The sequence below is a fragment of the Bactrocera neohumeralis genome, chromosome 4 (genome assembly GCF_024586455.1).
Source record: "Bactrocera neohumeralis isolate Rockhampton chromosome 4, APGP_CSIRO_Bneo_wtdbg2-racon-allhic-juicebox.fasta_v2, whole genome shotgun sequence".
Lineage (NCBI taxonomy): Eukaryota > Metazoa > Arthropoda > Insecta > Diptera > Tephritidae > Bactrocera > Bactrocera neohumeralis.
The window spans coordinates 29,816,551-29,842,152 of NC_065921.1; the positions used below are offsets into that span (position 1 = coordinate 29,816,551).

Below are 25,602 nucleotides of genomic sequence, written 5' to 3' on the forward strand. Positions count from 1 at the left end.
TCCTACCCGCTTCTACGCCGCCGTTATTGAGACTGAAGTACCTGTTATCAACTTTACAGTTTTTCCAATACCGCTGTGGCCAAGCACCCAAACCTGTCAAAACTTAAAAGTTAAAAAAAGTCGATGCTAAAGATAAGGAGTCAGAGTCAGTCAAAGAACTCAAAGCTAAATCTCTCTCTTTTTCTCTCTTTGTCGCTGCTTTACTATTGGAGAGGATAGTCACCACTCAGAAGGTGGCTATGCCTCGGAGCAATAGATCTGCTGCTGCCTTTTTAGCAGCCATATCTGCTTGGAAAACGCGGCAGTGATCAGGAAGCCTAGTCTAAGCTCCTACGACTTTCTATAGTTAGAAGCAGAAAGTTCTGAATGGCCCAGCTGTTTAAGATTAGACGTCCAAAAGACAAGAACGTTTTCAGTTGGGCCTTCCTATAAACAGAACAAACTTGTAAAGACCCAAATTCCACTTTCACTTGTGAGCTGATACAAGACCAAGCCACGATAAAAAGACATCATTAGAATGAAGTTTCCGTAAAAAACGGATTGGTGAATTGACTACCAAGCTATGCTTATATGCTTTCTTGGATTGAGGATTGAATCCCACTCATTGTTTAGGTTAATGAACAAAACCTTTTACCCATGACTAATAAATAGCTACTGCGGACTGAGTAGGCAATTGAGAAAGACCTCAACTTCGGTGGAAAGACCTTATAGAGAAGGACCTGCCGCCAATTGGAATCTCCAATTATTATGGAATCTCCAATTGGCACCAAAACTCGGCTATAACCTCGTCATATCAATAAGAGCACAAGTTTTCAAATATGTATGTATATTTCATTGAAAACTGCCTAACTTCTTCAGATTACATAACTTGATCGGAAGCTTCTATATATATATATACTATCCTTAACCGGTAGAATTATAGGCCTTAGCAGCGTCCATTAAAAGTTGTAACTAGAAAACTTTTAACTCTATAAAAGTAGTCTAACATTTTGTTGTTGGTAGGTAGCCAGACTTCTAGTCTTCTAGTCCCGGATTCGTCCGAAAGCAACCTTTGATGAACACACAAAAGTTAATGGTTTTTTGGCCGTGGTTATAGGTATATGTATATAATACTTGTACATTGTATCAGTTCAGCTGGTCCTTTATTCTGCTTTGTCTCATCTTTATGTTTCTGCTTCGAGTTTCTTGACATTGGATCGATCTTTTGCGGAAAAAGATTAACAGAAGACGCATTGCATGGATAACCGTTCAACTTCGGTTAGTGCTGTGTTGTTGTACTGGCAAAAATATATTACAAATAATGTTGAGGAACGCTCTTGAGTTCACAGCCCCTAAACAGTGATTTTTTATCCGGTTTCCATGGCAGTTACTTAGATCCGATTACTATTAGCGAACGCTGTTCTAAAACTCTTCATACGTGAGTCGCTTCAGCTTTCTATTTCATGAAAATTTTCACTTCCTAAATTGCTGAAGCGTTATTCCCTTGTATTACCAAATTAAAATAAGTTCAGAAAGCAGGCCTTTCGTCTGTCCAAATCCATTTTCCATAAACTTTAAACCGACCGCTGCTTTATATTTTTCGAGGAAAAGTTGAATCCTCATAATAAGCGAAACTAACCTAACATTTTTCGTATTTATGCTTAACCTGGTAATCCATATTTGGTAACCCCCGATATCTATGTTGTGTGGTGTGTGTGCAACGCCGTTAGCACAACTCCCAATTCGATATTTTATCAATATTTTCCAGCCGTTAGCATTTCCGCATATTAATTTTTTCTCTCCTAAATGCTTTTTCATATCAATTCACAGAGCATTAAATAATAATAATAATAAAAAAATGCCAAGAAATTGCATGTTGAAAAGGCTGTTTTCTGCTTCATTTTATTTGCTATGCTCATTCGAGCATTTTTCCATTTTCACGTAAACCTAAATCGCCTAACACACATTATCGCACCTTTCGTGAGCTCCGATGGCACCATCGAGCATTAGGTGGCGCCACTGCTGCCTGCGAAAAGAAACGATTTGGGCGCATGTAACCCTTAAACACACCCACACGCACACACTTAGCTGTAACTGTATTGAAATGCATTTTCGAATATGTTTTCCCAAATCACCAAATCAAATAACCGTTGAACGGTGTCCGTAGGTGTTTCCTGCTGGCAAGTGCCTGGCACCGGAAGCGCACGAGTTGGCCGCGCGAGTCGCGTTCAACGGCATTTATGTTGGCGTCGAGAGATTATATATTTTTGATTTGTTTGACGGCTCACTCATTCGGGTGCACGCACACTTACTCGTATTACCTCGTTTACTGCAGTGTCTTATCAGCATTGAGCTGGCAATTGCTCACAAATTATTGCCATAATATTTTACAAAAAAACGAATAGCGGTGTTTATTACTTTAAGTATTTCAGATATTTCAGAAAATTGTGGTTTTCTTCTGAAGTTCTTTATTTAGTTTATTTGCTTTCCAATCCAAAAACAGCCGATTCTAAAACGGATTTGAACCTTTCGGTAGACCTTGTCACTATTCAATATATTGTATGAGACTTATAAATAAAATTTTGTTATAGTTTTCGTATGAAATCACTATTCACTCTCATAGCCGAACGGCTAAACTGGTTTTGAGCTCGCTGACTGTGCGTTCAAACGTGGTCAGAGGGTGCTTGACCTCATTGATAACAGCGTCAAGCTTCATGCATATTAGACTTGTATGGACGCCTGTTCACAGCGGAATCGGCGGGAACTGCAAAGCCGGTCGGCAAAGTCGGTTTTCCAATGTCTTCTTGAATTCTGGCGTTGCACCTTTCGGGAACGTTTATTATCATTCAAAAAAACATTCTTTGGCAATTATTTTTTGAAGATTATCTCTTTCAAATGTTGTTTGCGACTACGTCTCAGATGGTCCATCCTTTGAATTCAGTTTTCGATGACTCGTTCGAGCATTTCGACTGGTAACTGGCGAAAGACATGATCTTTTGCTCCAAGTCCTGCATCGAAGCGGGATTGTCCGCATAGACTTTAGACTTAACATATCCCCACACGAAAAAGTCTAACGGTGTGATATCATACGATCTTGGTGGGCAATCGACCGGCCCAAAACGTGAAATTATCTGCTCACCGAAGTGTTCTCTCAATAAATCCATTGATTGATGCGATGTGTGGGAACTGGCGCCGTCTTGTTGAAACCAAATGTCGCCGAAATCACGAGCTTAAATTTCATGCATCAAATAGTCAGTTATCATAGCGCGCTAACGGTCGCCATTGACGGTTACGTTCTCACCGGCATCTTTTTTGATGAAATATGGACTGATGATTCCATCGGCCACCAAACCCTTGGTTTTTTCTAGATGAAATGGCAGCTCTTGAATTTTTTCAGGTTGCCCTTCGCTGCAAATGTGGCAATTTTGCTTGTTTATATACGCATTGAGCCAGAAATGGCCCTCATCGTTGAACAAAATTTGGCTCGAACACGTCGAATCTTCTTGGAACTTTTTAAGAGGCCATAGAAGGAGACGGTGTCGAGTGGTTCTTGCACAAGTTGCATTTTGTATGCTTTCATTTTAAGATCTCGACGTAAAATGCAGTAAGTCGTTCCATAAGTCAGTCCGAGTTGCTGCGAAAGGCGCCGAATCGACTCTCAACGGTCATCGTGTAACTCTCAGCTACGGCTGCTCTAGTTTCTTTACTGCGTGCTGGATGTGATCTATTCGGTCGAATATTATCCAATAATGAACGCTGGGTCTCAAGATGGGTGATGCCGTTGTGATGAGTCCGCTTAGTAGGCCGATTATGTTGATCATTCTTTAAAGAAACGTGAATGAAGTTGAGCGATTTGTAAACGTTGTTCAGGCATAAGTCGTTCCATTATGAAATACCAAACAATACTGAATAAAAATAACATGAAAGCTTGACACGACTCACGCGCTATATTTCAAAAAAAATAAGGCTATTGAAATCACCCAATGTATGAAAGTCGATAAATTTCGATGTATAACTAAAATACATGAAATCGGTGCACATATCTCGATAAGTATGAAAACAACTCAGTAAAATTTGGTGTCAATGCCTTACAAGTTGTTTTAAAAAGGTGTTACAGGCACTTCGAATTATTCCCATACTGAGTATATTATATGGTATATGTACACTTATCTTTTATATTCTCTTCATTAGTAATTAATATTCTCTAATCAATTTTTATTTTTATTTTAGGTTAGAAATCATCAGAACGAAACTAATACGGTAAATTAAATAAAGGTAAGTACATTTAAAGAAATCTACATAATTTTATATAGTCTCATATGCGGCAGATTCATTTATTAAACCTCTCACGAACTAATATGAAATTAGACCGAAAAATAATACTTTGTTTGAGGGTCACAATAAAGTGGTAAAACCGCTGGCTATGCTATTATCTAGTTGGTTAAGCCAGTCTTTGTAATTTATACCAGTTGCTTGTTCTATTCGGCACTCTGTAAGTGTTAAAGAATCGTATTTCTGCCGAGGAAGAAGCTTTTGCTGGTTATCATTTCTATTTACAATAGTTTGCTTGAGCAAAAGGATTATTTTAATGAAAAACGATAGTTTAGAGGACATAAGATCAACAAATTTTTTCATCGCAATGGAACTTGGAATGTATTGACTTGACTTTCACTTTTGCAATACGGAAATTTACATAGATGGATAGAACAAATGAACGCAGAAATAAAATGTAATGGAGAACAAGGTCCATTACAGTTAAACTTATTTTGTTTGCTTATTATGCAAAAATAATGTCCTTGTTAAAATGTTGATATCAAGAATTAACCAAGGAACTCTAAAAGCTACTTAACAAGAGGCTAAGAAAGTTACTCCATATTAAGCTTTTCCATAAGCTTTGACATTAAAGCGACCCTTCAACTTTTCGATAACATTTTTGTGGTACGATTTGTCTTTTACTTCAAAATAGGCCTCCGTTTCGGCGATTACCTTTTAATTCAACGAAAATTTCTTCCCAACGAGCATGCTTTTGAGAAAGCATATGGACTTAATTCTAGTAGTGCCTTCCATGTGTCAGACCGCGGACTTCTCAATTAATATTTTTTATAATAGGTTGTCAAAAAAGTCTTGCGGTATTTTCTCTAGTTGGCGCTGAAAGCGCGTAGTTCTAGTTTTATTCGTCGCATCGGGTCACGCTATACCTTTTTGGAAAGCTCATTTCACGCGTTAACACGTGTTTGATTGATTGTCGTTTCTTTTAAGTCGTTCGTGAGTTATAGCGTCGCAAACATGGAGCAAAATAAAGAGAAAATACGGCATATTTTACAGTACTACTACGATAAAGGCAAAAATGCATCTCAAGCCGCCAATAAAATTTGTGCAGTTTATGGATCCGATACAGTTTCCATTTCCACCGCACAACGATGGTTTCAACGTTTTCTGGTGTAGAGGTTCGAAGATGCCACGCTCCGGAAGGCCTATTGTCGAAAATTGCGATAAAATCGCTGAATTGGTCGAAAAAGACCAGAGACATCGGTCAAGATGGGCATGAGTCATAAAAATTTCAAATTTCAATAAAAAAATCAATAAAAATACCGCAAGACTTTTTTGACAACCCATTATATAGATACATATTTGAGGTTCATATCATAAAAATTAGACAGCATTGCGAAAACAACCAGCCAAATAAAGAGCTGCCAAAGTCAGAGAGGGTCCGCAACTACTTTCTCAGTTTTCCCAGCCAAACTCTAACAAGCGTTTCGCTTGGGCAATAAACAAGAGCATGCAGCTTGAGGAATGCGAACTTTCTGTGAAGATGATAAAAGCTTATGGAATGGAATAGTATAAAAAAAATCACAAAAACTCTCCTTCACAAGGACGTTTTGGGCGTTAATATGTAGCTTTAAATCAAAACGAAAAGTTCACAAAAAATTTCAACTAACTCTTTAGGCGCTTTAATATTACGGGTAAATAGGTAAGTCGCTATCAAGCACGTGTGAAAGTGCAAATACATACATACATACACATATACATACATATGTATATGTACATGCATCTGGGTGTTTTCTTTGCTTATTAATAAGCGTAATTAATTAATTGCACAGATTCAGTGAATTATGAAAAAATTAGGGCCAAACAACTCAACTCAGCGCTTAGCTCCAGTGCGAAGGATAAACACGGGCGAAAGATGGGTTGATAGGGTCGGCAATATCCACCGATACGACCGCATGTGTGTACAGCAGTAATTTAAACACACACATATACATACACATGACTGCGTACAGGTAGCTGTGTTGCTATTGGCAACGCGCGTCACCTGTGCGATAGCAACAACAACGACATCTAATTAAGAGCAGCAAATGAGTGAACAAAGATAACATAGGTGTATGTGTGTGCCTTTGAGTAGGAGTTAAGCATAAAATCATACTGCCACACACTAGCAGGGCTTTCAGCAATCATATAAACATACATGTTTACATAAATATATAAATATATATGTGTGGGAGCCTCTCTAAGGAAGCATTACAACAACGCTGCCCATACACATTACACATTAACTCCTACAGGTGGTTGCTCTTGCAGCAAGTATACTTATATTGTATGTATGTTTGTACACCCTGAACAGGGTATCTTAAGCTTGCCACGAATTTATAACACCCTAGAGAAAATTGTGTGACCCTATATACATACATACATAAGTATCTAGCTGGGTCCATTCAGCCATCTCAGTTTTTGGGTTATTTATCTGACATTTTGCATAAATAATTTTCTCCCCAAGAGGCTGTTTACTTGTCGAAAGCGCCGATATCGGACCATTATAGCATATAGCTGCCATACAAACTGAACGTTTAAAATCAAGTTCTTGTATGAACAACTTTTTTATTTGACAAAATATCTGCATGAAATTTGGTACGTATTATTTCCCGAAGCAACCATACAATATTCGAAAAAATTGTCGAGATCGGATCATTATAGCATATAGCTGCCATACAAACTGAACGTTCAACATCAAATACTTGTATGAACAACTTTTTTATTTGGCAAGATATCTTTATGAAATTCTGTACGCATTATTTCCCAAAGCAACCACACATTGTCCGAAAAAATTGTCGAGATCGGATCATTATAGCATATAGCTGCCATACAAACCGAACGTTTAAAATCTAGTTCTTATATAAACAACTTTTTTATTTGGCAAGATATCTTCATGAAATTCGGCACGTATTATTTCCCGAAGCAACCATACAATATTCGAAAAAATTGTCGAGATCGGATCATTATAGCATATAGCTGCCATACAAACTGAACGTTTAAAATCAAGTTCTTGTATGAACAACTTTTTTATTTGGCAAGATATCTTCATGAAATTAGGTACGTATTATTTTCCGAAGCAACCATTCAATACCCTAAAAAATTGTCGAGATCGGATCATTATAGCATATAGCTGCCATACAAACTGAACGTTCAACATCAAATACTTGTATGAACAACTTTTTTATTTGGCAAGATATCTTCATGAAATTCGGCACGTATTATTTTCCGTGATAACCCTACAATATCTGAAGAAATTGTTCAGATCGGACCAATATAACACATAGCTTTCATACAAACTAAACGTTCAACATCAAATACTTGTATGAACAACTTTTTTATTTGACAACATATCTTCACGAAATTTGGCACGTATTATTTTCCGTGACAACTCTACAATATCTGATGAAATTGTTCAGATCAGATCCCTATAGCATATAGCTGCCATACAAACTGAACGTTCAACATCAAATACTTGTATGAACAACTTTTTTATTTGGCAAGTTATCTTCATGAAATTTGGCACGTATTATTTTCCGTGACAACCCTACAATATCTGAAGAAATTGTTTAGATCGGACCAATATAACATATAGTTTTCATACAAACTGAACGCTCAAAATCAAATTCTTGTATGGACAACTTTTTTATTTGACAACATATCTTCACGAAATTTGGCACGTATTATTTTCCGTGACAACGCTACAATATCTGAAGAAATTGTTCAGATCAGATCACTATAGCATATAGCTGCCATACAAACTGAACGCACAAAATCAAGCTGAAATATTTGTATACTCTTTTATGCTTTAAGAAATGCACCTGTGAAGGGTATTATTATGGCTTAGGTGCAGCCGAAGTTAAGGTTGTTTTTGTTGTTCTATGTACTACGTTTATGCGCCTGTAAACCAAGTAAATGCCTGCCTGGGATCGGCGTTAGCTTTAGAGAAGCGTAAAAATTATTGGAGTTGATAAACTTAATGAGCTGGAAAATGTGTCGCATATACCACATACATATGTATGTAGGTAAACATGTATATAATGTGTATATAAATGTGTATCTGCATATATAAACAAGCAAACAGCTAATACCCGCTACCATTTGTTCCTATAACCTTCCGGTGCGGTCTCCCTCCGCAACGCGTCTTAACACTTCACTTTCATTTTCACTCTCATTTCGCACTAGTGAACTGGAATTTTCGCAAATTACCGTTAACAAAGTGATGATATTAATTCACTAAGCAAAATGCGCCTGCCTTGTCACTTGTCTTCACGCTGCCGGCAGCATGCTTTCTAACGTGACAACATAATATGGGTCGGCGGCAAGCTGACTGCGTCGTACACCGCAGTTCATCAATAAAAACAAGAACAAAAACAATAAATCATTGTGTTTAGGTGCGACAATGAGAATGCGGGCGCATACTTGAGGTGAATTAGTGAGCTTTAATGATGCTTTTAAATAGATATACATACATGCATACGTATGTACCTAACTTTTTGTTGTCTCTGTTGTTGTTGTTAATTATATTGTGCAACAATTTTCATTGAGCAATAAAATTATTGATTACCATAATAATTATCTATGTATGTATATACTTATATACTCATAAACACATATTACGTAAATACATATTTACCTCCGCACATACACATACACAAAAACCTATAAAGGAAGCCAGGATTATTTCTGTTGCGTGCGTTCTTAAGCATGAGCGTGTATGCTAACAGGACATCTCGTTGTAGCGACCATTAATTGCCACGCATTATGTGTACGTATGTGTGTATGTGTGTGCCTCCGCTAAGGTAGAATAATGCCACACGCATACCGCCCACTAGTGTACTTAAGTTAAAGGCGCAGGTGTGTGCAATGAAGCGCAACGAGCTCTTTACGCTCTCAACACCAACACACACAAACACACACTCATATGTGAATCCCACAAACGCACTGAAGCACAGAGTTTAAAGTGTGTCAGAGCTTAGAGAATGATAGAATTTAAAGTTTTAAAGCATAGGAAAGATTAGACCCACTTGTCACCAAATCTTATACATACACGATCTGTGGCGAAAGAAACAAGACTTTTTAAATATAACTGTTTCTGGTGGCGCCATCTATTGGTGGGTATATGAAATAAAAAGTTTGATCTCTTGTTGACATTTCGTAAAAATTTTAAGACAATTGGATAACTACAATCAATGTTATCGATCAAAAAGTGACAGCCAGCTTTTGGTCATCGGTCGTAAAATGCAAAGAGCAAATATTAAATTTTGTTTTAAACTTGGGAAAACGTTTACTGAAACATTTCAAATGATGAAAAAAAATTAAGGTGATCAGTGCCTATCCAGTAGTAATGTGCATGAGTGGTTTAAGCGATTCCAAGAAGGTCGTGAGGACCTCTGTGACGATCTTCAGAAGTCAAAAATAAAAACAATGCTGATTTGTTTTTACGATTCAGAGGGTATTGTACACCGAGAGTTCGTCCCACCTGGCCAAACGATTAATGCTGTGTTTTACCTTGGTGTTATGAAGCGTCTTTTGTCACGCATTCGTCGTGCTCGACCACAATACCGTGAGGCAGAGTCCTGGCGCCTGTTGCACGATAATGCGCCGTGTCATCGGTCGACGCTTGTCACTGATTTTTTTACCAAAAACTCCATATTAACCATTAATCACTCACCCTACTCATCTGATCTGACACCCTGTGATTTTTACCTATTTGGAAAACTTCATTTGCGCATGAAAGGGCACTGGTTTCAGGACAAAAGGCGACGACCGATATTCTCAAGAGCATTCCGAAAAATGACCTTAACACTCATTTGAAATGCTAATTGACCGGGCTAAACGCTGTATTGAAGCACAAGGAAGCTACTTTGAATAAAAAAATATAACTTTTGAAAAATATAATTTTTTTTTTGTTTTTTTTAAACAGTCCTGTTTCTTTTGCGACAGATCTTGTATGTAGATGGTGGGGGAGTCCATTCTTGACCCATATGACTATTCATACTTGAATCTTATGACCATTTATACAACCATATGCCACACAGTTCCACTTATCGAAAAGATGAGAAACAACAATTGTTTGTAAAATTTAAATTTTGGGTCCAGACCTCTGTAGGTTAAATATTATGTAATAAAATCTATCTCTATATTTGTATGACTTTAAAGCAACTGGCACGATGGTAAATGGTATACTCAAAGCCTCCTTAATTTCAAGAACTACTGTTTTATTTATATCTACAAAGTGTTGTTGTTGAGTTGTCTTTCAGACGGCTTCAAAGTACCAACCTATTATTGTTATTAGGAGTGGATCCAATCATAACACCTCGTTTAATGAGGAAGCTTACAAGAATATATAATTTATTATAGAAAGAGAAGATCAGTATGAGCCTTAAGACCAATGTTGCAAAGGATACATAACAGGTCAATTGAAAAATCCCCGACCTGACATAGATGTCGTTGCTGGAATAAAATCCATATGATTTTGAACAGTAACCTCCAAAAGGCGTTTGTATAAATTTTACAGCTGTCGGTTCATTAGCTTGTGAATTATATCATTTTGAAGCAACTTTTGTTATTATGAAAAAAATGAATAGGAAGGAATTTCGCGTACTGATAAAATATTGATTTTTGAAGGGATAAAATGCGGTTGAGACCAAAACCAGAAAAATCTAGCTTCAAAGATTAGTATGCTAAGGATAGACGTGGTGAAATGAGTACCAAAGACGATGAACGCAGTGGATGCCCAAAAGAGATTTTTACCGACTAAAACCTCAAAAAAGTTTACAAAATAATTCTGGTGAAGTGAAGTAGATAGCAGGCTCTCCAAAGATACGAACTGAACGTGTACACCATATCATTCAGGAATATTTTTTATAATAAACCCGAACTTTTGCGCGTTTATTGAAAACATCGCTTCATCATTTTACTACGAAGTCCGATCTACAGTCACCCGAGTGAACTGCTCTCGGTACAACTGCTCCAAAGCGTCGGCAGGCAAGATTATGGCATCTGTAATTTGCGATGCGCATGGGATAATTTTTATCGACGACCTAGAAAAAGGAGGGACCTTTAACACGACTATTACGGAGCATTATTGGATCGTTTGAAAGACGAAATCGCCGGAAAACGGCCATATTTGAAGAATGAGAAAGTGCTGTTTCACCAAGGCAATGCACTGTGTCACTAGTCAGCCATGAATTGGACTTCGAATTGCTTTCACCTCCACTGTTTTCTCCACATCTGGGCACTAACGACTAATACCCCAAAGACTTGACCTGTTATGTTATGTAAACTTTGTTTAATATGCAAATATTCTTCATTAAAATCGTTTTACAGTTGGTTTCTTCACATTTAAAAAATCGAAAACGAAAAGAAAAAACATTCGATTGATTTTCATATTTTCAAAAAAGCTGTATAAATTTCATTGAAATCTGCCCAGCGGTTTTGGAGTTACTGTGGTATTCTTCTTCTTTATTGGTGGTGTTTATACTGGTTCCTAAATAGACGAAATTATCTATAACTTCAAAGTTATGACTGTCAACAGTGACGTGGGAGCCAAGTCGCGAGTGCGACGACTGTTTGTTTGATGGCAGCAGATATTTCGTCTTGCCCTCATTTACTGCCAGACCCATTCGCTTTGCTTTCTCATTCAGTCTGGAGAAAGCAGAACTAACGGCGCGGGTGTTGAGGCCGATGATATCAATATCAAGTTGAAAAGGTCACACGTAGGGAGTCGCCTTGTCTGACACCTCGTTTGGTATCGAACGGCTCGGAGAGGTCCTTTCCCATCCTGATGGAGTTTTTTGGTGTTGCTCAACGTCAGTTTAGCCGTATTAGTTTTGCGGGGATACCAAATTCAGACATCGCGGCATAAATGCAGCTCCTTTTCGTGCTGTCGAAAGCGGTTTTGAAATCGAAGAGGTGGTGTGTGTCGATTCTCCTTTCAGGGGTCTTTTCCAAAATTTGGCACATGGTGAATATCTGGTCGGTTGTTGATTTGCCAGGTCTAAAGCCACACTGATAAGGCGCAAGAAGTTTGTTAACGGTGGGCTTTAATCTTTCAAACTATACGTTCGATTGAACCTTATACGCGATGCTTATACCACGGTAGTTGGCGCAGATTGTGGGGTCTCCCTTAATGTGGATTGGGCAGAGCACACTTAAATTCCAATCGTTGGGCATGCTTTCGTCCGACCATATTTTACAAAGAAGCTGATGCATGCTCCTCATCAGTTTTTTGCCGCCGCGTTTGAATAGATCGGCCGGCAATCCATCGGCCTCCGTTGCTTTGTTGTTCTTCAGACGGGTAATTGCTATTCGAACTTCTTCATGGTCGGGCAATGGAACGTCTGCTCCATCGTCATCGATTGGGAAATCGTGTCTGCTCCATCGTTCCATACATAATTTTAGTATGCTTTGGGCATCGGTCTAGATCACCTTTGGGAGTTCTATGCTGCGGTCTTGAAACCTTCTGATCACGTAGAATTTTTTTGGGAGTTTCTACAAGTCAACCTTCCAAAGCTCTTTGTAAATTATCGAATAACTTGTAAAGTATTTGCCGGATATACTGCAAATTTTCAGAGAACATTTCTAAAATACTATACTTCTAAATATGTTGTACGGAAAATATTTTAGAAACTAACCTAAAAACAACCTAATATTTGAAATTTCCGACTACCATGAACCCTTAAGAGCTTACAATCCTACGGCTTCTTTGGCCCTACCTTACACTATTTTCTTGAAGGTGTTCTCGAATACTATAACTAAAACTTTACTAGGTCCATAGGCGGTACTGTTCTATGGAATATTCGAATTAAACCGTTTGAGTTTAAAACCGCATAAAACTTCTGATAAATAGACACGTGAAAGGTTTCATTGGAAATAATCGAAAATGAAGTTTTTAACTGACATATATTCCATTCAATGTTTATAGTTTTTATCAGTTCAGTACATAAGTATGTAAGTACAAATTGAACGACCTTTTTGGTGCTCTAAGTTTGACGACGTTAAGATCATAGACTATGTGACTAACCGACGGAAATTTGTTCTTTAAAAGACTAACGATTATCCTCTACTTTTAGTATTCAGCTGAGAATGTGCTTGTTAAGAATTTAATTTCGGCCTCTTTTCACGAATAGCTTCGCACAAACGGCGCATAATTGTCAATTAGTATTCCTTGTTGACAGTTTTTCCGATCGTAAGGAATTCGGAGTGCACCGCACATCGATAATCGAAGAAACTGTCAAAACAACCTTGCTTTTTGATCTGCTTTGACGTGGTTTTTTCGGCTCCGGCTCACCTTTGCCACGACATTCGTCTAATTGATCGTCTGTTTCCGGGTCGTAAGCATATATCTAAGACTTATCGCCAGTAATAATACGTTTTCTGATATTCTGGTAGTCAAAAATTCTGGTTTTACGGACGTTAACACGCCTCTGTTTTTCGAAAAAATTTAGTGATTTTGGAACCAATCGTGGTTTCACTTTGCTTAGGCCCAAACAATCTTTCAAAATGGTTTTTACTGATCCTTCCGATATTCCAACCATAGCAGTAAGATCTCTCATTGTTAATTGTCGTTGTTAGTTTACGTCGATGGCCGTCCTGGATGATGAAAAATGATTTCACTTTAGCTAGACTAAATTTTTGAATTTCATGTCATGTCGCAACTGTTGCATCTACTATGCCTTGGTTAGCATCCTTTACAGAAGATAGTTTATTTTTGCTGTTTTGAAAAAAAAATTCTTCTACAACAACAATAAGAGACAGAGCGACTGATACTTTGATAGCGTATCTACGCGTTTATTTACCTGAACATTAATGTACTTGTTCATTATCCTGTTGCATTTGCGTTGTGTTTGCATTGCGTCACGTGCCCTGGCAACGTGTCTGCTGTCGTAGGTAATTCAATATGCCTGCCAGTTTCACCAAAGTCTTCGTCTTCTGCCTCAGCGCACTTCAATCGCAGGTCACTGGCTCACATGCTGGATCTGCACGTCCCTTAGCCCCACACCCGTCTAATTAGGTGTATGTATGTATTTGAACAGCTTCGCTAAATTATATGTGAGTGTGTCTGTTGCAGTTCATCATCCTGTCGATTCTTCGCCTTCTATCTGCTGTCTTGAAAAGCGAAGCTTTCTGTCAATTTCTTCAATGAAATGCTCGCTTTTCGTGCTGTTGCATTAAACGCATCTGGATTTTTCATTGTATGTATTTCTTCCAATTTATGACTCTCAGCGGGTACATCGTTCAGTTAGAGAGCGACACGTGATGAAATGTTATCATTTTAGCCAAACGATTGATTACGAAGGCTTCGGTTTTCAGGTGATAACACGACTGAAAGAATTAAGTAAGTATTGAAGGGATTAGTGTCATGAAAAGAGTTTTGGTTGAAGATAAGAAGTGGGGGCTGCCAAAAGCAATAAATAAATACATTGTATTTTAGATTTGTTATTTATATTCACGCCAATCCTAAATGTAGGCAACATTTTCTATAAAATGTAAGTCAGTGTCTACATTTAGGCAAATTTGTCATGAATTAGACTATTCTAGGATATAAGGGCTCGTTTTAGGGACAACTTGTTGATGGTTTTGTAAAGTTGACTAAGATTCTTTATAGATTTTAAGAGATAGTTTAAGAGAATTTTTCAATCAACTAAGACATCTCAATTTAGTCAATTAACATTCGTCTACAATAATTCAAATAGTCTAAAAATCTTATTGTACTCAAATCACACAAAACTTGAGTACTTTTGGGAAAATAAGGCACTTGATACATTTACCTTAATATAAAGTATCTTTTTTGTTTAATAGACCATCGTGGCATAGTTCGAACTACGGTGGGTAAGAAATTAAGATTTGCTTGAAGTCTTGAAATCAAATATGACTTACACATTGAGTCAAAAAACTCTACATTTCCATTAAAATTAGTAGAATTAGTAATAAAAACTTAAAGTTATCCCAATCATCGACTCTTAATCCAAAGTTCATAAGCTGACAATTGATTCTAGTCAGACTTCCTCTCCAAGAGAATGACATTTTGGAAAGCTCTCTCACTTCGACTGCTTCCCTGAAAACTTGAACCACTTGAACCGTCGCGAAGCCTACTCCTAATGGCTTTTTAACAGATGACTCAAAGGGAAGGTTGTAGGACTGCCAGACCAATGTGGTGTATTTTAAGCAGAAGTTGCAGCCATCAAAGTAATCGCAGATAGGCTTCTCCGAAGTGCGGCTTCTTTTGGGACCGGCCTTAAGCTCGCTGACAGTGAGCTCAAAGCTAGCCAAGGTGTGCATCATCTTACTAGCGGTAGCAGCAAGCTGTTTCCATATTAAACTTACCGGCGTGCCTGGTCACAGTGAAATCGTTTGAAACTCTAAAGCCGATGAGCTTGCAAGAAAGGATCCTTATAATCAAATTTCATCAGGATGGGAAGGAGAAAGGGTTTCCCTATTTTCATGATGAACCTGTTAAAATTATTAAACATCATATTCATCTTATTGAACTCTACATTAAAATTTAATGTGGAAGATTCAAATTTCCTCCTCAAGACGTTCCATTCGAGTTTTAGTGTTCTTATTTGAATTCTTCTAATCTCCTTTGGTCTCGTCTTAACTTCTAAACTTTTTCTTACCACTCAACTAAAACTCTTCTCAATCCATTGGACGTTTCTTCGATTTACCATCACCCATCTTGAGACTAGGCTTTTATTATAGGATAATATTCTACCGAATCCAGCACGGAGTATAGAAAATATAGCAACCGTAGCTGAGAGGGTACACGAAGACCGTGAAAGGTCGATTTGGCGCCATCCGCAGCACCTCGGACTGACGTATGGAATGACTAGGAACAATTTACGTCGAGCTCTATAAATTGAAAGCGTATAAAATACAGCTTGTGCAAGAACTGAAGCCGCTCGACCTTTCCAATTTTTCTTTCTGGTTCAATGGGTATGTAAACAAGCAAATTTGCCCTATTTGGTACGAAGAGCAACCCGAAGATATTCTAGTGGTGCCATGTGTGGTTTGTGGGCCGGTGAAATCATCGGTCCATATTTCTTCAAAAATTATGCTGAGAACGTAACCGTCAATAGTGACCGTTATCGCGCAATGATAACCGACTATTTGATACCTGAAATTGAAGCTTGTGATCTCGGCGACATTTGACTTTTACAATACGGCGCCAGTTCCAACACATCACATTAATTAACGGATTTATTGAGAACACTTCGGTGAGCAGATAATTTCACGTTTTGGACCAGTCGATTGGCCGCCAAGATCATGTAATATCACAATGATGTTAAGCCTAAGTCTAAGTGGACAATCCCGCTTCGATTCAGGCCTTGGAGCAAAACATCACGCGTGTCATACGCCAGTTACCAGTCGAAATGCGCGAACGAGTCATGAAAATTGAACTCAACGGATGGACCATTTGAGACGTAGCCGTGGACAACATTTCATGATTTCATTTCCTACAGGGTATCTTCGATTCAAATACATATACGTACTTAGTATATTTATTAATATGCGTTGCCATAGAATCGCACGAAATTACCATTACACCTCGAACCTCCGGCGATCGTCGCCATTATTACCAGCTTCCCATTGCGTGTGCGTTTTTATTTATTCGAACAATTTAATTTTAGCACATTGGAAACATCAATATGAGTCGCTTTATTTCACTTTACTTCTTAAATTCTTCGACTACTGCTGCTCATGGTGCTTCTTCTTCCTCTTCTTCTGCTGCTTGTTCTTGCGGTTCATGCGGAATTCACTTAGGAGTTATTTATAATTTTGCTGAGCAAAGCATCAGCTAGCCAAAAAGAAATCTGTTTATTATCAAAATCCTGCATGTGGGGGTGTACACTGAGCTAATGAATGCCGTGGATCTCTATTAATATCAAAGTGGTGAAAGTGCAAATAACAAAAAAAAAACATTGTATTTGTTTCATGAGCTAAGTCCTGACGCGATGGTCAAATTGTAAACTTTAAAGGAACGCATTCCCAAACTGTTTTAACTTGTCTTCATTTTTGAGCCCGAACGCATTTTCTTTGTCTAAGCTGTGCGAGTTTCAGCGAACTGAAATTGTAATGTCTACCGATTTGTGATTTGAACGATTTGGTATACTCTGAGATCCTCACAACTAGAGTCAATCAACACCATCTGAATTTTACGATACTAAAATTGAGTTCGACGATCGACAGAGCTTTACTAATACTAAGATTGATTTCGACCATCCACAGCGAGAGTATAATATTAAGTTTGCGAGCCACAATAAGTCCAGCCTATGTTTATCTATGGTTTGCAGGTCTTGTACCGTTGCGACTCCTTACCTATCGCCATACGTAGCAAAAATCTTTTGGATTGTTGAACTAATTATTCTGGTGCCCGGTTTTGAACTATTTGAAACGTCAAATAGCAGAGAAATGCATTTGTTTCAATCGCAGAAACCAACACGGTCTCGTTGAAACCTCGCTTGAATTCGAGGCAGATTCCAAGGCGACAGTTGGGCGAGGTTGTCACTGTAATGTGTGGCAAAGGCATTTTTGGGTTGCTGTTCTAAATATGCAGTTGGGCCATTTACATCTTTTCATTGACTTGAAACTCCGAAGCGTGGACGACTTAAGGTGTTTAACCAAGTCCGCTGGTTTTGATATGCCTGCGGGTCTCCATTCGACTCTGGCTACCTTACCTGGACCATAAGCGCCTTCAGAATTTGAAGTCCATATAGTGTTCTCTGAGTCAGTTTAGATAAGCCTGTGGTTCTCTATTTCTAGTCGACTCTGACTATCGTACCTGGACCATAATCGCCTTCAGAATTTGAAGTCCATATGGTGTTCTCTGAGTCAGTTTAGATAAGCCTGTAGGTCTCTAGTCGACTCTGACTATCTTACCTGGACCATAATCGCCTTCAGAACTTGAAGTCCACTTGGTGTTTTCTGACTCAGTTTTGATATGCCTGCGGGTCTCTAGTCGACTCTGACTATCTTACCTGGACCATAATCGCCTTCAGAATTTGAAGTCCACTTAGTGTCCTCTGACTCAGTTTTGATATGCCTGTGGGTCTAGTCGACTCTGACTATATTACCTGGACCATAATCGGCTTCAGAACTTAAAATCCATTTTCAAATTTAATAAAATTCTGCAATGAAACCAATGCAGCCGAGACGGAGGTCGAATCGATGACTACTTATTTGTCCTCCAGGACTTTCCGCCCTCAGGGATGATCTTTATTACAATTCTCTCTTCAGCCGAAATTAATCCGATTTTATTGGATGTAGAGCTAATATTTCGTTGGCCTATACTTGAAAGACGTTACAAATCCCAAAATAATTAATCACTTTTGCTCCTTTATCTACCCTTCCTAAAGAGATGCCAGAGAGTTCCCTTCAGCTAGTGCTTTCTACGAATCTTCGGTGCTACACGCAAACAAACAAGCTTTGGCATAAGATTTCTTTTCATTGTTCCTTCGCTATCACCGCCACCCCAAACGTGCAATGCCAGACTTCATTGCTTTCTCAATTTATAAATATTGTACTATATTTACCAATTTATTTTGAGCATACTCGTATAACGGCATTGCGTATACAAGTGCTGCCGGCAAAAACGGCAACGGCAATTTTTGTTGCCTGCACTGAGTGCCAGAGTGGCCGTACGACCGTGCGTCCGACACGATCAGTTAGCGGAATCGCAGGAAGCGCATAAATCACATTCGTACGTGTGTACGAGATGCCTGTCGGTTTTCGGTCGGTTAAATTCGAAATCAACGAAGCGTGGAGTGCAGCGCGAACCTGTAGCAGAGAAGTGCGACTTTGTGGTGTGCGGGTGGTTGGCGATCGGTCGATCGCGATTTTTAGTGTTTGTGTGAAACTAATTAGCAATATTTTATAGGTATGATCATTTCGAATAATAACAACTTATTAAATAATATAATAATTAATATAATCGTGATCGTGATCGCGATCGCGATCGCGCTTACAAAACGTTCGGTTTTATTATGTCGTGGCAATTTATTATTTTTTCGTCAAATTAGTTCAGTGCTACGAGCAGTTTCTGCCATTGTGTTTTCAATAAGCGTCCTAAATATAACTCAGCGCTGTTCCAATATAAATACAACACATATTTACAATACAATATCATACAGCAGTTGGCCATATGTTGTTGGGGGATGTGTAGGCTATTTCTGTAATTATTGCTGTTATTATAACGGGAATGTCGGAGAAACGAATTCAGTCTAAAATCTGCTAAAATTGTTATTTGTGAAAGAGAGTATATGGAAGACTATAACTCGTTTGAGTTGACATCTTACAGCTCGTTGAAAGAACAATGCTAACAGTACTTTTCCAAAGCAAAAAAAAAAAAAAAAACATAGGTTAGGTTAGTCTGGTAGGGGAAATGAGCTACCCATACACCAGTTTTAGTTCTTTGCGTTACCAGATTGAGTTCAGTTACTAGATCCATGAGGAGTATTCACCACTTATTATGCCTGTGCTTGACGCGAATTTCAACAGACTCTGTGGCCTCACTATCGATACCTCTTCCAGTGTATCGTACCGTGGGCACCCCAGATGCTAACAGCGTAGTCTTGCAAATGCGGGACAAGTGCATAAGAGCTGCTCCATGTTTTCCCTCATCATTCGAAAGAATAATCTTTGGCATTCCTTTTTTGAAGATTATCTCTTTCAAATGGTGCCCGCGGCTACGTCTCAGATGGTCCATCCGTTGAATCCAATTTTCGATGACTCGTTGCAGCATTTCGACTGGTAATTGGCGAATGTCACGCATGATTTTTTGCACCTAGGTCTGAATCGAAGTGGAATTGTCCGCAAATACTTTAGATTTTACATATCCCCACAGGAAAAAGTCTAACGGAGTGATATCATATGATCTTGGTGGCCAATCAACCGGCTCAAAACGTGAAATTATCTGTTCTCTCAACAAATCCATTGATTGATGAGATGTGTGGGATGTGGCGCCGTCTTGTTGAAACCAAATGTCGCCGAGATCAATAGCTTCAATTTCAGGCATCAAATAGTTGGTTATCATGACGCGATACCGGCATCTTTTAAAGAAATATGAACCGATGATTCCAACAGCCCACAAACCACACCCAACCCTTGTTTTTTTCTATATGAAATGGCAGCTCTTGAAACTCTTCAGGTAGATTTTCATCCCAAATGCCGTAATTTTGCTTGTTTACATATCCATTGAGTCAGAAATGGATCTCATCGCGGAAAAAAATTTGTTCGAAAATTGTTCGATTATTCCAAGAATACTAAGGATTTAGAAGAGGAAGTTGCAGTTGTTGGTCGGAGCATTATATGAAAGTTCCCTTAGTGGTTTCTCATAGTCCATAGCCACTTGGAAAGAAAAAGAAAATAAAATATAATACAATAATAGATTAGGAATAAGCTGGCCTTTAGCTTTACCTTTTTAGTGGCTCCGGGCGTCTGACAGCCACAGTTTTGTGTAAGTAGAGAGATAGTAATGGAGAGAATTTGAAGGTCTTACATTAGGCAAATTGGCGTTGTGCAACTAATAATGTTGCAGACCGCCTTGAAAGTTCTTGATATTTGAATAGAAGAGTATTTTATAGGAAAAATATTACCGTTCGATTTTTTAATGTCATTCTTTAAGAAGACAGTGTCTAATAGTAAATATTAAGCTCCGAGAAAAAAATCCGTTGAATCTGTATTTCAATACAGCCTTGTGGAGCCATGTGTAGAAGTTGACGCAAGTGAGTAAAGTTCTTTGAGCACCATTCACTCGGGAGTGGCCAGAAACGATTCTTTTACATATGTCACAAGCAGCTCACGACTTCTGGATTTAGACCAAGATCCGCTAGGTAGCCGAAAGAGCATTCGTTTGAAGGCGAGCTAAAGCGAGAAGGCGAATCTTCCCTCCCGAGGGTTGTGCCTGGGTTTGGGACCCGCCACGTACAAAACTCTCCCAACGAAATGATCAAAACTGTATTTCAATACTTGTGCAATAATCGGCGCTTTCTAAAGCCGTTTTGGGCTTATTTAAAAAATGCTAGGTGTCGGTAAGGATCGGAAGTAATCGTGTGGTCTTCGTTCACTTGAGTAAAATACCTGTATACGAAACTTTTGTTCAACGCGAATTTGTCTGTAAAAGAAATTTAGAGTTTAGTACTAATGGAACTGAGCGCTTCATACTTACTTGTAGGAATTACTCTCTCGAGCTTGTGACTAGCTGAGAATCGAATCTTGGAACCACGCTTCTTCAATAAAACCTTCATTATACGCGCTTCCGTTTCCTTTCAATTGTATGCCTCATTTAATACTGCAGGCCAAGAGCTTATATTTTTACAACAACTTTCTGGTTCATAATTTTTTGTATACATTGGCCATTTCTCCTCACCGCTAGCGATATAATTAGACATGCTGTGGTTTCGTCTTCAAAGATATTGGCTAGTTAGTACAAGTGTCTATATTCAGGTGATCTTAGACATGATCTGGTTGGTATTTATTTTGGGGTTACCTCTAAAATTAAAAACGAAATGGCTGCTAAGCGATCACAACAAACGGACATCGCTTTATTGTTGTTGTTGCTAGCTGTTTGCTGGCAACAATAAATACGAGTATAGCACGGCAATAAATAGAAGACGAAGAGGCAGAACCAAAAGATGCCGAAGAAGAAGAAGCAGCAGCAGCAATAACTGCAGAAACGGACTTTGTAGCTCTGGCAGCAACAGCTCCCGCTGCTGTAGGAGGATCAGCGCCAGTTGAGGATCGGTCTCACAACAGCACAAGCACCAAACAGTGAACACCGGCAACAGTCAGGCAACACGCTGTGGCAACAGTCGTAGCATTGCAAGGCAGCGCGGCACGACGCGTTCGATCGACTGGCGGTACGCTGTGTGTTGGCGCGGCGGATCGTGAGCGCGCGACTGTGTTGGCTTTTTTTAAAATAGCTTATTCGAAAAAACGGTTTATTTATAAATTTTCACTTGATTTCCGACGATGTGCGATTTTCCCTGCTCAGTGTTCGGTGGAGAAATGTTTTCGAAACAATGCCTTTTCAATAATACTGCATGATTTCATAAAAATAACCGCTGAATATTATGCACGGTTGAATGAATCGATGGAGGGACGAATAGTCAACGCCAATATGGTTGCACCATTTGCCGCGCAGCGTTCCGCGTTTGTGTAAGGGTGTGAAGCGAGTGCGTTTTGAGTGTCAAGATCGTGGAAAGCATAAAATAATCGCAAAAATATGTTTAAATATATATATACATATGTATATATACATAAATATATATTCTGATCTCAGTAGTTGCCTGTGATCGACGTTGATCAGCGTCGCTGAGCGGCAAGAAAAAAGAAATTTCGAAAATCTGTTTGTTTATTTATGTAAATTTTAAAAATACCAACGAAGGACATGTGTTTCCGTCGTCGTCCGGTTTTGTGTGTGTGTTTGTGTGCGAAATGTTACTGCATGCGCGTTGCCATCTGATGCCCATGTTATCACACGGTCGCTTTAGAAAAGAAAGTAACAAATCCCCTTATCAGTGAAAGTGAGCAAACGTCCAACGGCGTTTTTCAAACGAAATTCCATTTTTTCGGCTTCGCTGAGCGCGTCAACAAATAATCGAATAAGTGTGCGCAAAACGCGTAGTGCCGACATGGCGAAAAGTGTCAAAAAAATGCTAATGTGTGGGTGCGGCGTTGGAAAATATTTTAAGTGCGCGTTGGCGAGTGAAGAAAGCGAGAGAGCGTGAGAGCGCGACGTATGACGCGCGCTAAGTGAAAATTCAAAAATAAAATTTCCCAAAATAAGCACAAATTTCCCGTCAAATAAAAAAAATAAATTATCCGTCACGTGCGCCATCTGCTGTCCTAAAAACGCAATTGGCAAGATCAATGGTGCGTTTAAAAGAATTGCAATTGCTTGACAACAGATGGCGCTCTAACTGTGTTAATTTGAAAATGTGTTATCATATTGTGTGTCCAGATGGCGCTGAGTGTACGAATCAGTTTCGAGATTTTGTGAAAATTGTTTCAAAAATAAAAAATTATAAAAATAAATAATATTGGAAAATAATCAACGGTGTCAGCAATCATCAAGCCGTTTTGAACATAAAGGATATGCTTGAACTGTGAGTTATTAGCATAATGTACATTAGAGCGTTTCGATTTTTATTTCCATAAAATCGCGTATGCGTGAAATGTTCTACGGATCATTCTGAACAACTTTGTCTAAAACATTATGATGATTTGTTATCCTTAAAACGTTTGCAGTGGGGATCTCTCATCCGACGCTGTTTTCTTCTTTTCATTGGGAGTGTTTTTTTATGTGGCAGGTCCCAAACCCACAACTCTTGGATGGGATGTTTCGCCTTCTCACTTTAGCTCGCCTTCAGGCGGATGATTTTTGGATACCCAGAGGATACTAGGTCTAAGAGCGAAAGCCGTGAGCTGTCATATGAAAAATAATCGTTTTTGTCCACTCCCAAGTGAATGGCGTTCAGAAAACTTTCCTCACTTGTGTGAACTTCTACATATGGCTCCATTCTCCTACTTTCCCTTAGCAAAGTTCATCTTGCCGCACTTAAAGGATTTTATTTAGACATTGTCCAATACGAATTTATGCTGTAAAACTAAGAATCCAGGCGGTCGCAAATTGTCTAAGTTGTATAGAGGAGGTGGGTGAGATCGAAATACTTTCTCCTCCATTGCCCAGTCTTTGCGAGACTGAGGTTAAAACATCTCGGCAGATTTACCTTTGGTTGGGCAGATCCTGCGGATGCAAACCAGGTATCATTAGATACCATGTACACCATGATTGTAAAGCCTATTGTCACCTATGGAGCGGTTGCTTGGGCTGCCAAGGCAACGCAGACTTCGGTAGGCCTTAGACTATCAAAGCTGCAAAGGCTTGCCTGTGTCTTTGCTTCAGGGGCAATGCGCACATTCCCCACTGCGGCGGCTTGACATGAGAGACAGTACCAGACTTGTCCAACATGGGCATGGTCTCTTGCGCTAACTGCCGGTTCTGCGACTTGGACCAGGAAACACCAGCACACCTAATTCTGGATTGTCCAGCAATTTGCAGAAGAAGGCTTAAAGCGCTCAGTAGGCACCTGGAATTATTCAGGTTGCTGGACCTTGGTGAACATATGTGATTTAGAAGAGGGCACAATAGACCCTAGGTCGCTGTGCAATACTTCAGTAACAAATATCTATCTACCTTCAGCGAACTAAGAGACTTACCGAAACTAACACTTACCGCCTCAATAAATTTGTGGTAGGCTCAAAGCGCTTTGTCCATTCGTAAAGGTTTTAGGATCCGTTTTTGGAGGAATTTTAGGTGCCACAATGGATCGACGTTGTGGGTTGTACAGACAGTTGTACTTCAGTGCTTCCAATAAGAACTTGTTGAATCAAAATAATACCGCCAAATAAAAGAAGCTTGAACTTTCTTACGTGAGCAACAAAGAAATCGGTTTTTATTTTACAGAGTGTGAATCTATAGTTCACTGTGAGGACCCAATTTCACAGAAATCTCCATGAATCTACGAATCACTGGAAAATTTTCTAAGTCTGCAATATCAGTGTCATACTTAAAAATTGTTTGAACAAATGAGAACTAAGTATACCTTTTTCAAACTTAGAAAGCTGAATGGAAATATAGAGAATCAACACAAAACTGGGTTCTAGATGTGGCGGAAAGTAGATCTACGCCTCGTTTTAAGAACCCAAATTTCAAGAAGCTGTCACGAAACTTCGGATCACTAGGAAATGCTCAAAGTCTTTAATATCATTACCTCAGAACTACTTGAAAACCCAGAAAAAATTCATTCATAAAACTGGGGGAATTGATTGGAATTATAATGAATCAATAGAGAACTGGGTCCAAGATTTGGCGGAGTGTGAATCTGCGGCTCTTTCTAAGAAACTGTCACGAGACTTCGACGAAACGAATAGAAATGTTGTCGTTATCAACATAATATCCAGGAACTACTCGAAAAGTTATCAATATTCCTTCTTAAAACCGAGAAGGCCGGTAGATACACCTTTAATGAATCTGGCGAAGTCGCTGAGATTGATAGATAACGCAAAGGTCGAATATTTGCTCAAGAATTTCATCATTCTCTATATAGCAGGACGGGAATAATGAGAGATTTATAGAGTTTGGTATTCGTTTGTCGAGAGAAGACTTTACTTCTCAATTGCCTACTCAGTCCGAAGTAGCACCTGTTGTAAAGAATTATTCTGCATTGGATTTTTAGGTTGACGTTGTTGTTGGTGTTAATGCTGGTTTCAAGATAGACGAAATAATTTAGGTCTTCGAAGCTAAGACTG

At 38.9% G+C, this 25,602-nt stretch overlaps 1 protein-coding gene across 8 annotated transcripts in view; it reads left to right on the top strand.

Moving 5' to 3' along the window:
• LOC126756386 (myocyte-specific enhancer factor 2) overlaps nt 1-25,602 on the top strand; it is a 236,369-nt gene that overhangs the window by 64,622 nt on the left and 146,145 nt on the right. For all 8 annotated transcript variants that reach the window (XM_050469425.1, XM_050469427.1, XM_050469423.1 and 5 more), the window contains exon 2: nt 4,210-4,254. The gene's annotated coding sequence lies outside the window, so the exon portion shown is untranslated. The remainder of the gene's footprint in view (nt 1-4,209; nt 4,255-25,602) is intronic.